Below are 17265 nucleotides of genomic sequence, written 5' to 3'. Positions count from 1 at the left end.
GAGGGCTTGTTTTTCATGGGGCCAACCGTATTTTTTAATAGACAAATTAAAGGGGTTATCCGGCCGCGACAAACACACGTATAAACTTCTGTATGACCATTACAAAGCACGTTGTAATATACTATGTGTTTTGTAAACGAGCCATACAGAAGATATATAATTACCTGAATGGGTGCCCCTCCCTGTGTTTACCATTTCATCGTCCCTGAATATGACAAATCCAGCCAGGTGTCCTCTTCACTTGTCACGCAGGCCTGGTAGCTTATGTCAGCTTCTCGGGAATGCACATCTCCTCCGTTGTGCATTCGAAGTCCAGTAGCTTCCTCGTTGCCGCTTCATCCTTGTTTGCAATCCACAGCTGTGTCCACTAGCTGACTGTCCTCAGCTGAAGGGTAAGTGGGGTTGGGATGGGTGGTGTGGGGTGTCACTATTACTGCTGGGGCAACTATTCAGGGTCGCTATTTGTGCTAGGGCAACTATTGGGGGTCACTACTACTGCTGGGGCAAGTATTGGGGCTCACTATTACTGCTGAGGCAGCTATTAGGTGTAACTATTACTGCTGGGGCAACTTTTGAGGGTCACTATTTCTGCTGGGGCAACTGTAGGGATCACTATTACTGCTGGGGCAACTATCGGGGGTCACTATTACTGCTGTGACAACTATTGGGGGTCATTATTACTCCTGGGGCAACTATAGGGGGCCACTATTACTGCTGGGGCAACTATCGGGGGTCACTATTCCTGATGTGGCAACTATGAGGGGTCACTAGTAGTGCTGAGACAACTATTAGGAGTAACTATCACTGCTGGGGCAACTATAGGGGGTCACTATTACTGCTGGGGCAACTGTGGGGAGTCAGTATTACTGTTGGGGCAACTGTGGGGGGGGGGTCACTATTACTGCTTGGACAACTGAGGGGGGTCAGTATTACTGCTGGGGCAACTGTGGGGGGTCGATATTACTACTGGGTCAACTATCATGTGTCAGACTGTCTGCCGAGCTGTATATCTAAGCTGATTCTGTGTGATACATCTGCTCAGCAGACGTACAACACAGGATCTACTTTGATACAGCAGCTCAACAGACGTATCACCCTTGATCGGCTTACATGCATCAGCTGAGAAGATGTATCTAAGCAGATGCTGTGTGATACGTAGGCTGAGCTGATGTATCACACAGAGTAAGCTTAGATACAACGGCACAGCAGACGTATTCCACAGGATCTGCTTAGATACAGCAGCTTTGCAGATGTATATAAGCCTATCATTTGTGATAGGTCTGCAGTGCTGCTGTTTCACACATATAGGCTGAGTATATGCTAACTTATGTACTGCAATGCATTATCTCTAATCATAGTGATCGCAGGCCATGGCAGATGCCATTGTCTGGCATCTGGTTACCATGGAAACCCATCGGCTGTACACGATTATATGGTGCACTCTCCCTCTGTGAACCCCTAACATGCTGCAATCAACATTGATTGCGGGATATAAGAGGTTAACAGCGGGAAAGGTGTTCTCACTAATTCCTGCTTTTGCTGCAGGAAGCTGGCTATCAGTCATAGCCAGCTCCCACTGCAGATGGCGCGGTGTCAGCTTCTGAGCCCGTGCCATCCATAAAACATAAGTTATATCCATTTGTGGGGACCCCTTCCTAGATAGGATGTAAATTTAATTATGAGATTCCAGCCTGAATATCCTCTCTGAGTAATGGCCCGTCTACGCGTAACGAAAGTGAATGATTATCGTTATGTCTATGCTTGAGCTGAATGTCTATGTCTATGAATGACTAATTCGTGCACTTCTCATCAGTTGTTCAGTTTCAGCAAAACTAAAATCCATCGTTAGTGCGTTCACTTGTCTTTCAGATTAAACAGCGCTTGATCAGTCATGCAAATGACTCGAGGGTAGAGATGAGCGAGCAACAAAATGCTCGGGTGCTCGTTACTCGGGACGAAAATTTCGCGATGCTCAAGGGTTCGTTTCGAGTAACGAACCCCATTGAAGTCAATGGGCGACCCGAGCATTTTTGTATATCGCCGATGCTCGCTAAGGTTTCCATTTGTGAAAATTTGGGCAATTCAAGAAAGTGATGGGAACAACACAGCAACGGATAGGGCAGGCGAGGGGCTACATGTTGGGCTGCATCTCAAGTTCCCAGGTCCCACTATTAAGCCACAATAGCAGCAAGAGTGCCCCCCCCCCTCCCAACAATTTTTACTTCTGAAAAGCCCTCATTAGCAATGCATACCTTAGCTAAGCACCACACTACCTCCAACAAAGCACAATCACTGCCTGCATGACACTCCGCTGCCACTTCTCCTGGGTTACATGCTGTCCAACGCCCCCCCCCCCCGCGCACGACCCAGTGTCCACAGCACACACCAAAGTGTCCCTGCGCAGCCTTCAGCTGCCCTCATGCCACACCACCCTCATGTCTATTTATAAGTGCATCTGCCATGAGGAGGAACCGCAGGCACACACTGCAGAGGGTTGGCACGGCTAGGCAGCGACCCTCTTTAAAAGGGGCGGGGCGATAGCCCACAATGCTGTACAGAAGCAATGAGAAATCCAATCCTGTGCCACCTCCATCAGGAGCTGCACACGTGGGCATAGCAATGGGGAACCTATGTGCCACACACTATTCATTCTGTCAAGGTGTCTGCATGCCCCAGTAAGACCGCGTTTTTTTATAAATAGTCACAGGCAGGTACAACTCCGCAATGGGAAATCCGTGTGCACCCACAGCATGGGTGGCTCCCTGGAACCCACCGGCGGTACATAAATATATCCCATTGCAGTGCCCAGCACAGCTGATGTAATGTCATGTTAAATGCAGGTGGGCTTCGGCCCACACTGCATGCCCCAGTCAGACTAGGGTTCTTTAGAAGTACACACATGCAGTTACAACTCCCTGTGGACCCACAGCATGGGTGGCTCCCTGGAACCCACCGGCGGTACATAAATATATCCCATTGCATTGCCCATCACAGCTGAGGTAATGTCATGTTAAATGCAGGTGGGCTTCGGCCCACACTGCATGCCCCAGTCAGACTGGGGTTCTTTAGAAGTGGACACATGCAGTTACAACTCCGTGTGGACCGACAGCATGGGTGGGTGCCAGGAAGCCACCGGCGGTACATAAATATATCCCATTGCATTGCCCATCACAGCTGAGGTAACGTCCGATTAAATGCAGGTGGTCTTCAGCCCACACTGCATGCCCCAGTCTGACTGGGGTTTTTAATATATAGACACTGGCAGGTACAAATCCCTAATGTGAAGTCCCTGTGGACACACAGCATGGGTGGCTCCCTGGAACCCACCGGCGGTACATAAATATATCCCATTGCAGTGCCCATCACAGCTGAGGTAATGTCATGTTTAATGCAGGTGGGCTTCGGCCCACACTGCATGCCCCAGTCAGACTGGGGTTCTTTAGAAGTGGACACATGCAGTTACAACTCCGTGTGGACCGACAGCATGGGTGGGTGCCAGGAAGCCACCAGCGGTACATAAATATATCCCATTGCATTGCCCTGCACAGCTGAGGTAACGTCAGATAAAATACAGGTGGGCTTCGGCCCACACTGCATGCCCCAGTCAGACTGGGGTTCTTTAGAAGTGGACACATGCAGTTACATCTCCGTGTGGACCGACAGCATGGGTGGGTGCCAGGAAGCCACCGGCGGTACATAAATATATCCCATTGCATTGCCCTGCACAGCTGAGGTAACGTCAGATAAAATACAGGTGGGCTTTGGCCCACACTGCATGCCCCCGTAAGATCGGGGTTTTTAATACATAGACACAGGCAGGTACAACTCCCTAATGTGAGGTCCGTGTGGACCGACAGCATGGGTGGCTCCCTGGAACCTACTGGCGGTACAAAAATATATCCCATTGCAGCCCCCTGGACAGCAGAGCTAACATCTGATTAAATACAGGTGGGCTTCGGCCCAAACTGCATGCCCCAGTCAGGCTCGAGTTTTTTATAAGTATACACAGGCATGTACATCTCCCTAAAGGGAAGTCTATGTGGAGCGACAGCATGGGTGGGTCCCAGGAAGCCACCGGCGGTACATAAATATATCCCATTGCAGTGCCCAACACAGCTGATGTAATGTCATGTTAAATGCAGGTGGGCTTCGGCCCACACTGCATGCCCCAGTCAGACTGGGGTTCTTTAGAAGTAGACACATGCAGTTACAACTCCCTGTGGACCCACAGCATGGGTGGCTCCCTGAAACCCACCGGCGGTATATAAATATATCCCATTGCATTGCCCATCACAGCTGAGGTAATGTCATGTTAAATGCAGGTGGGCTTCGGCCCGCACTGCATGCCCCAGTCAGACTGGGGTTCTTTAGAAGTGGACACATGCAGTTACAACTCCGTGTGGACCGACAGCATGGGTGGGTGCCAGGAAGCCACCGGCGGTACATAAATATATCCCATTGCATTGCCCATCACAGCTGAGGTAACGTCCGATTAAATGCAGGTGGTCTTCAGCCCACATTGCATGCCCAAGTCTGACCGGGGTTTTTAATATATAGACACTAGCAGGTACAAATCCCTAATGTGAAGTCCCTGTGGACACACAGCATGGGTGGCTCCCTGGAACCCACCGGCGGTACATAAATATATCCCATTGCAGTGCCCATCACAGCTGAGGTAATGTCATGTTTAATGCAGGTGGGCTTCGGCCCACACTGCATGCCCCAGTCAGACTGGGATTCTTTAGAAGTGGACACATGCAGTTACAACTCCGTGTGGACCGACAGCATGGGTGGGTGCCAGGAAGCCACCGGCGGTACATAAATATATCCCATTGCATTGCCCTGCACAGCTGAGGTAACGTCAGATAAAATACAGGTGGGCTTCGGCCCACACTGCATGCCCCAGTCAGACTGGGGTTCTTTAGAAGTGGACACATGCAGTTACAACTCTGTGTGGACCGACAGCATGGGTGGGTGCCAGGAAGCCACCGGCGGTACATAAATATATCCCATTGCATTGCCCTGCACAGCTGAGGTAACGTCAGATAAAATACAGGTGGGCTTCGGCCCACACTGCATGCCCCAGTAAGACCGGGGTTTTTAATACATAGACACAGGCAGGTACAACTCCCTAATGTGAGGTCCGTGTGGACCGACAGCATGGGTGGCTCCCTGGAACCTACTGGCGGTACAAAAATATATCCCATTGCAGTGCCCTGGACAGCAGAGCTAACGTCTGATTAAATACAGGTGAGCTTCGGCCCAAACTGCATGCCCCAGTCAGGCTCGAGTTTTTTTATAAGTATACACAGGCATGTACATCTCCCTAAAGGGAAGTCTATGTGGACCGACAGCATGGGTGGGTCCCAGGAAGCCACCGGCGGTACATAAATATATCCCATTGCAGTGCTCATCACAGGTGATGTAACATCAGCTTTAATGCAGGTGGGCAAAAAATTAATTGGATTACACTGTAGGCAAGGGCCCAAAAAATTGGTGTACCAACAGTACTAATGTACCTCAGAAAAATTGCCCATGCCCAACCAAGAGGGCAGGTGAAACCCATTAATCGCTTTGGTTAATGTGGCTTAATTTGTAACTAGGACTGGAGGTAGCCCAGTTAAAATGAAAATTGGTTCAGGTGCAAGTTTCAACGCTTTAATGAGCATTGAAACGTATAAAAATTGTTTACAAATATTATATGACTGAGCCCGTTCGGCGTGATTACGTGAGGTTTCAGGAGGAGGAGCAGGAGGAGGAGGATGAATATAATACACAGATTGATGAAGCTAAAAGGTCCCCGTTTTTGATGGTGATAGAGTACGATGCTTCCATCCGCGGGTGCAGCCTACGTATTGTTTAGGTATCGCTGCTGTCCACTGGTGGAGAAGAGAAGTCTAGGGAAATCCAGGCTTTGTTCATCTTGATGAGTGTAAGCCTGTCTGCACTGTCGGTTGACAGGCGGGTACGCTTATCTGTGATGATTCCCCCAGCCGCACTAAACACCCTCTCTGACAAGATGCTAGCCGCAGGACAAGCAAGCACCTCCAGGGCATACAGCGCGGGTTCAGGCCATGTGTCCAGCTTCGACACCCAGTAGTTGTAGGGGGCAGAGGCGTCACGGAGGACGGTCGTGCGATCGGCTACGTACTCCCTCACCATCCTTTTACAGTGCTCCCGCCGACTCAGCCTTGACTGGGGAGCGGTGACACAGTCTTGCTGGGGAGCCAGAAAGCTGTCAAAGGCCTTGGAGAGTGTTCCCCTGCCTGTGCTGTACATGCTGCCTGATCTCCACGCCTCCCCTGCTACCTGGCCCTCGGAACTGTGCCTTCGGCCAATAGCGCTGTCGGATGGTAATTTTACCATCAGTTTGTCCGCCAGGGTCCTGTGGTATAGCATCACTCTCGAACCCCTTTCCTCTTCAGGTATGAGAGTGGAAAGGTTCTCCTTATACCGTGGGTCGAGCAGTGTGTACACCTAGTAATCCATAGTGGCCAAAATGCGTGTAACGCGAGGGTCACGAGAAAGGCGTCCTAACATGAAGTCAGCCATGTGTGCTAGGGTACCTGTACGCAACACATGGCTGTCTTCACTAGGAAGATCACTTTCAGGATCCTCCTCCTCCTCCTCCTCCGCCTCCTCCTCCTCAGGCCATACACGCTGAAAGGATGACAGGCAAGCAGCATGGGTACCCTCAGCAGTGGGCCAAGCTGTCTCTTCCCCCTCCTCCTCATCCTCCTCATGCTCCTCCTCCTCAACGCGCTGAGATATAGACAGGAGGGTGCTCTGACTATCCAGCGACATACTGTCTTCCCCCGCCTCCGTTTCCGAGCGCAAAGCGTCTGCCTTTATGCTTTGCAGGGAACTTCTCAAGAGGCATAGCAGAGGAATGGTGACGCTAATGATTGCAGCATCGCCGCTCACCACCTGGGTAGACTGCTCAAAGTTTCCAAGGACCTGGCAGATGTCTGCCAACCAGGCCCACTCTTCTGTAAAGAATTGAGGAGGCTGACTCCCACTGCGCCGCCCATGTTGGAGTTGGTATTCCACTATAGCTCTACGCTGCTCATAGAGCCTAGCCAACATGTGGAGCGTAGAGTTCCACCGTGTGGGCACGTCGCACAGCAGTTGGTGCACTGGCAGATTAAACCGATGTTGCAGGGTGCGCAGGGTGGCAGCGTCCGTGTGGGACTTGCGGAAATGTGCGCAGAGCCGGCGCACCTTTCCGAGCAGGTCTGACAAGCATGGGTAGCTTTTCAGAAAGCGCTGAACCACCAAATTAAAGACGTGGGCCAGGCATGGCACGTGCGTGAGGCTGCCGAGCTGCCGAGCCGCCACCAGGTTACGGCCGTTGTCACACACGACCATGCCCGGTTGGAGGCCCTGTGGTGCAAGCCAGCGGTCGGTCTGCTCTGTCAGACCCTGCAGCAGTTCGTGGGCCGTGTGCCTCTTATCTCCTAAGCTGAGTAGTTTCAGCACGGCCTGCTGACGCTTGCCCACCGCTGTGCTGCCACGCCGCGCGACACCGACTGCTGGCGACGTCCTGCTGCTGCTGACACATCTAGATTGCGAGACAGAGGTTGAGGAGGAGGAGGAGGAGGAGGGTGCTTTAGTGGAGGAAGCATACACCGCCGAACATACCACCACCGAGCTGGGGCCCGCAATTCTGGGGGTGGGTAGGACGTGAGCGGTCCCAGGCTCTGACTCTGTCCCAGCCTCCACTAAATTCACCCAATGTGCCGTCAGGGAGATGTAGTGGCCCTGCCCGCCTGTGCTTGTCCACGTGTCCGTAGTTAAGTGGACCTTGCCACTAACCGCATTGGTGAGGGCGCGTACAATGTTGTGGGAGACGTGGTCGTGCAGGGCTGGGACGGCACATCGGGAAAAGTAGTGGCGACTGGGAACTGAGTAGCGCGGGGCCGCCGCCATCATACCTTTGAAAGCCTCCGTTTCCACAACCCTATACGGCAGCATCTCCAGGCTGATAAATTTTGCTATGTGGACGGTTAACGCTTGAGCGTGCGGGTGCGTGGCGGCGTACTTGCGCTTGCGCTCCAACACTTGCGCTAGCGACGGCTGGACTGTGCGGTGCGAGACATTGGTGGATGGGGCCGAGGACAGCGGAGGTGAGGGTGTGGGTGCAGGCCAGGAGACGGTAGTGCCTGTGTCCTGAGAGGGGGGTTGGATCTCAGTGGCAGGTTGGGGCACAGGGGGAGAGGCAGCGGTGCAAACCGGAGGCGGTGAACGGCCTTCGTCCCACCTTGTGGGGTGCTTGGCCATCATATGTCTGCGCATGCTGGTGGTGGTGATGCTGTTGGTGGTGGCTCCCCGGCTGATCTTGGCACGACAAAGGTTGCACACCACTGTTCGTCGGTCGTCAGGTGTCTCTGTGAAAAGCTGCCAGACCTTAGAGCACCTCGGCCTCTGCAGGGTGGCATGGCGCGAGGGTGCGCTTTGGGAAACAGTTGGTGGATTATTCGGTCTGGCCCTGCCTCCACCCCTGGCCACCGCACTGCCTCTTGCAACCTGCCCTGCTGCTGCCCTTGCCTGCCACTCTGAAGACCTGTCCTGAGTAGGCGTTGCACACCAGGTGGGGTCAGTCACCTCATCGTCCTGCTGCTCTTCCTCTTAATCCTCTGTGCGCTCCTCCCTCGGACTTACTGCCCTTACTACTACCTCACTGCAAGACAACTGTGTCTCATCGTCATCGTCCTCCTCACCCACTGAAAGGTCTTGAGACAGTTGCCGGAAGTCCCCAGCCTCATCCCCCGGACCCCGGGAACTTTCCAATGGTTGTGCATCAGTGACGATAAACTCCTCTGGTGGGAGAGGAACCACTGCTGCCCAATCTGAGCAGGGGCCCGAGAACAGTTCCTGGGAGTCTTCCCGCTCCTGAGCATGTGTCATTGTAGTGGAGTGAGGAGGCTGGGAGGAAGGAGGAGCAGCAGACAGAGGATTCGGATTTGCAGCACTGGACGGCGCAGAACTCTGGGTGGATGATAGCTTGCTCGAAGCACTTTCTGCCATCCACGACAGGACCTGCTCACACTGCTCATTTTCTAATAAAGGTCTCCCGCGTGGACCCATTAATTGGGCGATGAATGTGGGGACGCCAGAAACGTGCCTCTCTCCTAATCGCGCAGCAGTCGGCTGCGACACACCTGAATCAGGAGCTCGGCCTGTGCCCACACCCTCACTTGTGCCTACGCATCCTCGGCCGCGTCCACGTCCTCTAGGCCTACCCCTACCCCTCAGCATGCTGTATTACCAGTGATTTCCAAGCCAGGAAAGAAATTGGCGCAAGCCTGCAGCCAAAATAGAATTTTTTCCCTTGTTTTTCAAAGGACAAGCCACACTGCGTGTATTCAATGAATACTACTAAGTTTAATAACTGTGTTGTGGCCCTGCAAATGTGTCAGAGAACTGCAGTGATGCAAAGTTATTCGCTACAGCAGATCAGGGATTTCCCATGCAGGAAAAAAATTGGCGCAAGCCTGCAGCCGAAATAGAATTTTTTCCCTTGTTTTTCAAAGGACAAGCCACACTGCGTGTATTCAATGAATACTACTAAGTTTAATAACTGTGTTGTGGCCCTGCAAATGTGTCAGAGAACTGCAGTGATGCAAAGTTATTCGCTACAGCAGATCAGGGATTTCCCATGCAGGAAAAAAATTGGCGCAAGCCTGCAGCCAAAATAGAATTTTTTCCCTTGTTTTTCAAAGGACAAGCCACACTGCGTGTATTCAATGAATACTACTAAGTTTAATAACTGTGTTGTGGCCCTGCAAATGTGTCAGAGAACTGCAGTGATGCAAAGTTATTCGCTACAGCAGATCAGGGATTTCCCATGCAGGAAAAAAATTGGCGCAAGCCTGCAGCCAAAATAGAATTTTTTCCCTTGTTTTTCAAAGGACAAGCCACACTGCGTGTATTCAATGAATACTACTAAGTTTAATAACTGTGTTGTGGCCCTGCAAATGTGTCAGAGAACTGCAGTGATGCAAAGTTATTCGCTACAGCAGATCAGGGATTTCCCATGCAGGAAAAAAATTGGCGCAAGCCTGCAGTAAAACATAGCTGGCTGCGTCTGATTTTTTTTAATGTTCTGCACGCAGCACACACGTACCCAGAGCCCTGAGGACTGTCAGAGGCAGGCGAAATAGAATTTTTTCCCTTGTTTTTCAAAGGAAAAGCCACACTGCGTCTATTCAATGAATAATGTATGTCTTCTGGCCCTGCCTACACAATTCTATCCCTGTAGTATTAATGCCGGGTGCAATGGTCTGCACAGCCGGTTTTGAGAAAAAAAAAAAAAAATGCAACACTGCTAACAGCAGCCTGGACAGTACTGCACAGGGATAGATGTGGCCCTAGAAAGGACCGTTGGGGTTCTTGAAGCCTACACTCACTGCTAACACTCTCCCTGCCTAACCACCACTTCTGTCCCTATTGCAGGGCGATGCTCTGCAGATCCAATTTTGAAAAAAAATAAAAAATACAGTGCTAACACAGTACTGCACACTATTAGATGTGTCCCTGAGAAGGACCGTTGGGGTTCTTGAAGCCTACACTAACTCCTAACGCTTTCCCTACAGCAGCTCCAGCACGATAGCACTTTCCCTCAGCTAACTCACAAGGCATCTGAGCCGAGCCGCGGGAGGGGCCGATTTTTATACTCGGGTGACATCAGATCTCCCCAGCCACTCACTGCAGGGGGGTGGTATAGGGCTTGAACGTCACAGGGGGAAGTTGTAATGCCTTCCCTGTCTTTCAATTGGCCAGAAAAGCGCGCTAACGTCTCAGAGAGGAAACTGAAAGTAACCAGAACATCGCGTGGTACTCGTTACGAGTACCGAGCATCCCGAACACGCTAATATTCGCACGAATATCAAGCTCGGACGAGTACGTTCGCTCATCTCTAGTCAGAATGCATCTGTGGCGAGCCGCGGGAGGGGCCGATTTATATACTCGGGTGACACCTGATCTCGCCAGCCACTCACTGCAGGGGGGTGGTATAGGGCTTGAACGTCGCAGGGGGAAGTTGTAATGCCTTCCCTGTCTTTCTATTGGCCAGAAAAGCGTGCTAACGTCTCAGAGATGAAAGTGAAAGTAACTCGAACATCGCGTGGTGCTCGCCTCTAGTACCGAGCATCTTGAACACGCTAATACTCAAACGAGTATCAAGCTCTGACGAGTACGTTCGCTCATCTCTACTCGAGGGGAGTGGTGATTGTTTGTCAGGTGATTGGTATAATTCAATACAAAAAGACCCGCGCCATAAGGCTGCATTCCCACAAACGTATATCGGCTCGGTTTTCATGCCGAGCCGATATACGTCGTGCCCATATGCAGGGGGGGGGGGGGAGGATGGAAGAGCCAGGAGCAGGAACTGAGCTCCCGCCCCCTCTCTGCCTCCTCTCCGCCCCTCTGCACTATTTGCAATGGAAGGAGGCGGGGCGGGGGCGGGGCTTATTCTCGGAACTTAGCCGAGTTTTAGTGCTTCAATATTTTTGTATAACGCAGCTAGGCCTGTTTGCAGCCTTTCAGTTATACTTTTTTCTGCCTGCGGTGCCATACAATAACGCTCTCACCAGGAAAGTCTACTCAAATTATTCCTAGCCTGCTGCGAACTACCTCATTTATAGCGTTCTTTGTCTACAGTGAATTAGTCAGCGGTCTCACCACTAAACAGTACTGTAATATTACCAGGGCCACTGCAAAGTATTTCAGCTCAGCCGCTGTGCAAAGCGTCTCACAATACCATTTCTGTTGGTGGGGTTGAGATTGCGGCAGTTACCAGCACTATCCACTGGCTTTAGAGTCTTCTCCGACTCCACACAGCCTCTATTATCTACAAGTTTCTGCGAGCAGTAAATTACCCCTAGGTATCAGCGCAAGACAGCGGGTTACAGCATAGAGCCTCTGCTATCTACAACTCACTGTGTGCAGTGATTTAAGGCCCAGTTGTCAAAGTGTACAGTGGGGTAATTTTATTTGGGCCCTGCTCTATTCTTAATCTGCCATGATGAGGAGTAGGGGTAAGGGTCAAGGACGTGGACATCCAATTGAGGGTGTGGGCACAGGCCGAGTTCCTGTTCCAGGTGAATCACAGCCAACTGCTGCGGGATTAGGAGAGAGGCAAGTTTCTGGAGTCCCCAGCTTCATATCAAAATTTATAGGTCCGCGTGGTAGAACTTTATTACAAACAGACCAGTGTGAGCAGGTACTGTCGTGGTTGGCAGAAAATGCATCCAGCAATGTATCGACCACCCAGTCTTCTACGCAGTCCACTACTCCCTGCTTAGGAACTGCAACTCTGAACCCTCTGGCTGCTGCTCCTCCTTCCTCACAGCCTCCTTACTCGATAAAAATGACATATTCTGAGCAGGTAGACTCCCAGGAACTGTTCTCAGGTCCCTGCAATGAGTGGAAAAAACTGGTTCCTCTCTCACCTGAGGAGTTTGTCGTGACCGATGCCCAACCTTTGGAAAGTTCCCGGAGTCCAGGTGATGAGGCTGGGGACTTCCGGCAACTCTCTCAAGAGCTTTCAGTGGGTGGGGAGGATGATGATGATGATGAGACACAGTTGTCTGTCAGTGAGGTAGTAGTAAGGGCAGTAAGTCCGAGCGAGGAGCACACAGAGGATTCGGAGGAAGAGCAGCTAGACGATGAGGTGACTGACCCCACCTGGTTTGCTAAGCCTACTGAGGACAGGGCTTCAGAGGGGGAGGCAAGTGCAGCAGCAGGACAAGTTGGAAGAGGCAGTGGAGTAGACAGGGGTAGAGGCAGGGCCAGAGCAAAGAATCCCCCAAATGTTTCCCAAAGCAGCCCCTCGCGCCAAGCCTCCGTGCAGAGGGCTAGGTGTTCAAAGGTGTGGATGTTTTTCAGTGAGAGCGCGGACGACCGTTGAACAGTGGTGTGCAACCTGTGTCGAACCAAGATCAGCTGGGGAGCCACCACTACCAGCCTCACCACCACCAGCATGCACAGGCATATGAAGGCCAAGCACCCCACAAGGTGGGACGAAGACCGTTCACTGCCTCCGGGTCACACCACTGCCTCTTCCCCTGTGCCCCAACCTGCCACACAGATCCAATCTCCCTCTTAGGACGCAGGCACGAGCGCCTCCCGGCCTGCACCCACACCCCTCCTCCAATGTCCTCGACCCCATCCAGCAATGTCTCTCAGCGCAGCGTTCAGCAGTCGCTAACACAATCGTTGGAGCGAAAGCGCAAATACACCGCCACGCACCCGCACGCACAAGCTTTAAACGTGCACATTGCCAAATTAATCAGCCTGGAGATGCTGCCGTACAGGCTTGTGGAAACGGAGGCTTTTAAAAACATGATGGCAGCGGTGGCCCCGCACTACTTTGTCCTCAGTCGCCACTAATTTTCCCCGTGTGCCGTCCCAGCCCTACACCAGCCCGTCTCCCGCAACATTATACGTGCCCTCACCAACGCGGTTACTGGGAAGGTCCACTTAACCACGGACACGTGGACAAGTACTGGCGGGCAGGGCCACTATATTTCCCTGACGGCACATTGGGTGAATTTGATGGAGGTTGGGACCGAGTCAGAGTCTGGGACCTCGGTGCTGGTATATGCGGCGGTTTATGCCACCTCATCTAAACCCACCCCCTCCTCCTCCTACGCAACCTCTACCTCTCAATTAAGAAGTGTGAGCAGCACGTCGCTAGCAGTCGGTATCGCGTGGCGCGGCAGCACAGCAGTGGGCAAGCGTCAGCAGGCCGTGCTGAAACTAATCAGCTTAGGAGATAAGAGGCACACGGCCCACGAACTGCTGCAGGGTCTGACAGAGCAGACCGACGTCTGGCTTTCGCCACTGAGCCTCTAACCGGGCATGGTCGTGTGTGATAACGGCCGTAACCTGGTGGCGGCTCTGTAGCTCGGCAGTCTCACACACGTGCCATGCCTGGCCCACGGCTTCAATCTGGTGGTTCAGCGGTTTCTGAAAAACTACCCCCACTTGTCTGACCAGCTCGGCAAGGTGTGCCGAGTCTGCGCTCATTTCCGCAAGTCCACCATGGACGCTGCCTCCCTGAGGACCCTGCAACATCGGTTTAATCTGCCAGAGCACCAATTGCTGTGTGACGGGCACACATGGTGGAATTCTACGCTGAACATGTTGGCCAGGCTGTATGAGCAGCGTAGAGCAATAGTTGAATATCAACTCCAACATGGGCGGCGTAGTGGTAGTCAGCCTCCCCTATTCTTTACCAAGGAGTGGGCCTGGATGGCAGATATCTACCAAGTCCTCGGAAACTTTGAGGAGTCTACCCAGATGGTGAATGGCGATGCTGCAATCATTAGCGTTACCATCCCGCTGCTATGCCTGCTGAGAAGTTCACTGCAAAGCATAAAGGCCGAAGCTTTGCGGTTGGAACAGGAGACGGGGGATGAGAGTATGTCGCTAGATAGCCAGACCACCCTCATGTCTATATCTCAGCGCGTTTTGGAGGAGGAGGGGGAAGAGACAGCTGGGCACACTGCAGAGGGTACCCATGCTGCTTGCCTCTCATCTGTTTAGCGTGTATGGGCTGTGGAGGAGGAGGTTCCTGAAAGTCATCTTCCTAGTGAGGACAGCCATGTCTTGCGTACTGGTATCCTGGCACACATGGCTGATTTCATGTTAGGCTGCCTTTCTCATGACCCTCGCGTTAGACGCATTCAGGCCAACACGGATTACCAGGTGTACACCCTTCTCGACCCACGGTATAAGGAGTACCTTTCCACTCTCATTCCCGAAGGGGAAAGGGGTATGAGAGTGATGCAATACGACAGGGCCCTGGTGGACAAAGTGATGCTAAACTTCCCATCTGACAGCACTAGTAGCAGAAGGCGCAGTTCCGAAGGCCAAGTAGCAGGGGAGGCGAGGAGATCAGGCAGCATGTGCAGCACAGGCAGGGGAACACTGTCTAAGGCCTTTGCTAGCTTTATAGCTCCCCAGCAAGACTGTGTCACCATTCCCCAGTCAAGGCTGAGTCGGAGGGAGCACAGTAAAAAGATGGTGAGGGAGTACATAGCCAATCGCACCAACGTCATCCGTGATGCCTCTGCTCCATACAACTATTTGGTGTCAAAGCTGGACACGTGGCACGAACTTGCGCTGTACGCCCTGGAGGTGCTGGCTTGCCCTGCTGCTAGCGTTTTCTCAGAGAGGTTGTTTAGTGCAGCTGGGGGAATCATCACAGATAAGCGTACCCACCTGTCAACTGCCAGTGCCAACATGCTTACACTCATAAAGATGAACAAAGCCTGGATTTCCCCAGACTTCTCTTCTCCGCCAGCGGAAAGTAGTGGAACCTAAAGATTCTTTTCACTGCAACCGGAGAAAAAAAGCATTCTCTATCCCCGGAAAAAAAAGGGGGAATTAGCTTTGTCAATCACTCTCGGATATTAGTCCTTCTCCTCCTACTCCTCCTCCTAAAACATCATGTCATCACGCTGAACTGCCAATTTTTCTGTGGCCCAAAAGGCTCTGTTTATGATTTTTTTACAATTTTTTAAAGTTTCAAAAGTATTGATACTTTAACATAAACCAATTTTACTACAGAAATGTGACTGGGGTCTGCCTCTACTTTTACTACAGAAATGTTACTTGGGTCCGCCTCTACTTTTACTACAGAAATGTTACTGGGGTCTTCCTATACTTTTGCTACAGAAATGTTACAGGGGTCTGTCTATACTTTTACTACAGAAATGTTACTGGGGTCTGCCTATACTTCTGCTACAGAAATGTTACTGGGGTCTGCCTATACCTTTGCTACTTTAATGTTACTGGGGTCTGCCTAAACTTCTGCTACAGAAATGTTACAGGGGTCTGTCTATACTTTTACTACAGAAATGTTTCTGGGGTCTGCCTATACTTCTGCTACAGAAATGTTACTGGGGTCTGCCTATACCTTTGCTACTTTAATGTTACTGGGGTCTGCCTAAACTTCTGCTACAGAAATGTTACAGGGGTCTGTCTATACTTTTACTACAGAAATGTTTCTGGGGTCTGCCTATACTTCTGCTACAGAAATGTTAATGGGGTCTGCCTATACATTTGCTACTTTAATGTTACTGGGGTCTGCCTAAACGTCTGCTACAGAAATGTTACAGGGGTCTGTCTATACTTTTACTACAGAAATGTTTCTGGGGTCTGCCTATACTTCTGCTACAGAAATGTTAATGGGGTCTGCCTATACCTTTACTACAGAAATGTTACTGGGGTCCGCCTCTACTTTTATTACAGAAATGTTACTGGGGTCTGCCTATACTTCTGCTACAGAAATGTTACATTGGTCTGCCTATACCTTAGCTACAAGAATGTTACAGGGGTTTACCTATACTGTGGGTGCACAAAGACTTCCCATCGCTGAGTTTTACCTATCTGGCACAAATAGACTGACTGAAATGGGTAGGGTGCAGAGTGCAGATGGCTTTCCCCTTGCGGTGCTGATTGAGCTATCTGACACCTACACAAAATGAATTGTGTGGGGACACATGGATTTCCCATAGCTATGTAGCTCAGGGCATCTTGGGTCACAAAAGGTGGAGGCTGGGACCGAGTCTGACACAGGGCCCACTCACATACTTCCCACACAGACTATAGCAGGTCCTGGGCATGGTTTCTGGGCCTTGTAATGCCACCTCCTCCTCCTGCTTGGGGTCAGGGGATCAGCACTGGGCAATATGTATTTTCTCTCGTGTTGCCACAGTTATCCGCGGCACTGGTTTGGGCCAAACAAAAGGAGCGTTACTGTCTTCATGAGATGTTCACAGCTGTACTAGCATTAGAGTCTGCTTTATGCCCACGATTGCCGAGGGTGTGGGTAGAGGCCTATGTCCTGGGGGAAATGCAACTGCGCCAGGTTGGGCCCGTGGAACTTGTTCCTGGTTATTCCAGTCTTTGTAGCGGTGAAAGCAACCACAACTAATTAAATGAGACGTTCACTACTGTACTAGCATCGGAGTCCGCTTTATGCCCACGATTGCTGAGGGTGTGTGCAGAGGCCGAGGTCCTCGGCGGAGTGAAAGTCTGCCATGTTTGGGCACTGTAATTGCTCCATGTTTAATGCTTTCCTTGGGTTCCTTTGGCTCACCTATGCTGTGGGTGCACAAAGACTTCCCATAGCGCTGTTTTACCTGTCTGACACTAATACACTGATTAACTGGGGCAGAAAGTAGGCCGAGGCCCTTCGCAGGGTGAAACTCTGCCATGTTTGTGTACTCTGATTTCCTCATGGGTAATACCATG

The 17265-nt window shown here is 51.5% G+C and overlaps 1 protein-coding gene across 1 annotated transcript in view; it reads left to right on the top strand.

Moving 5' to 3' along the window:
- The first annotated feature begins 254 nt into the window (after positions 1–254).
- Positions 255–17265, top strand: part of LOC136580530 (cytochrome P450 2G1-like) — a 92839-nt gene continuing 75828 nt past the window's right edge. The window contains exon 1 of the mRNA XM_066581151.1: positions 255–392. The gene's annotated coding sequence lies outside the window, so the exon portion shown is untranslated. The remainder of the gene's footprint in view (positions 393–17265) is intronic.

Source organism: Eleutherodactylus coqui, chromosome 10 (genome assembly GCF_035609145.1).
Source record: "Eleutherodactylus coqui strain aEleCoq1 chromosome 10, aEleCoq1.hap1, whole genome shotgun sequence".
NCBI lineage: Eukaryota > Metazoa > Chordata > Amphibia > Anura > Eleutherodactylidae > Eleutherodactylus > Eleutherodactylus coqui.
This window is presented reverse-complemented; position numbering and strand designations above follow the sequence as displayed.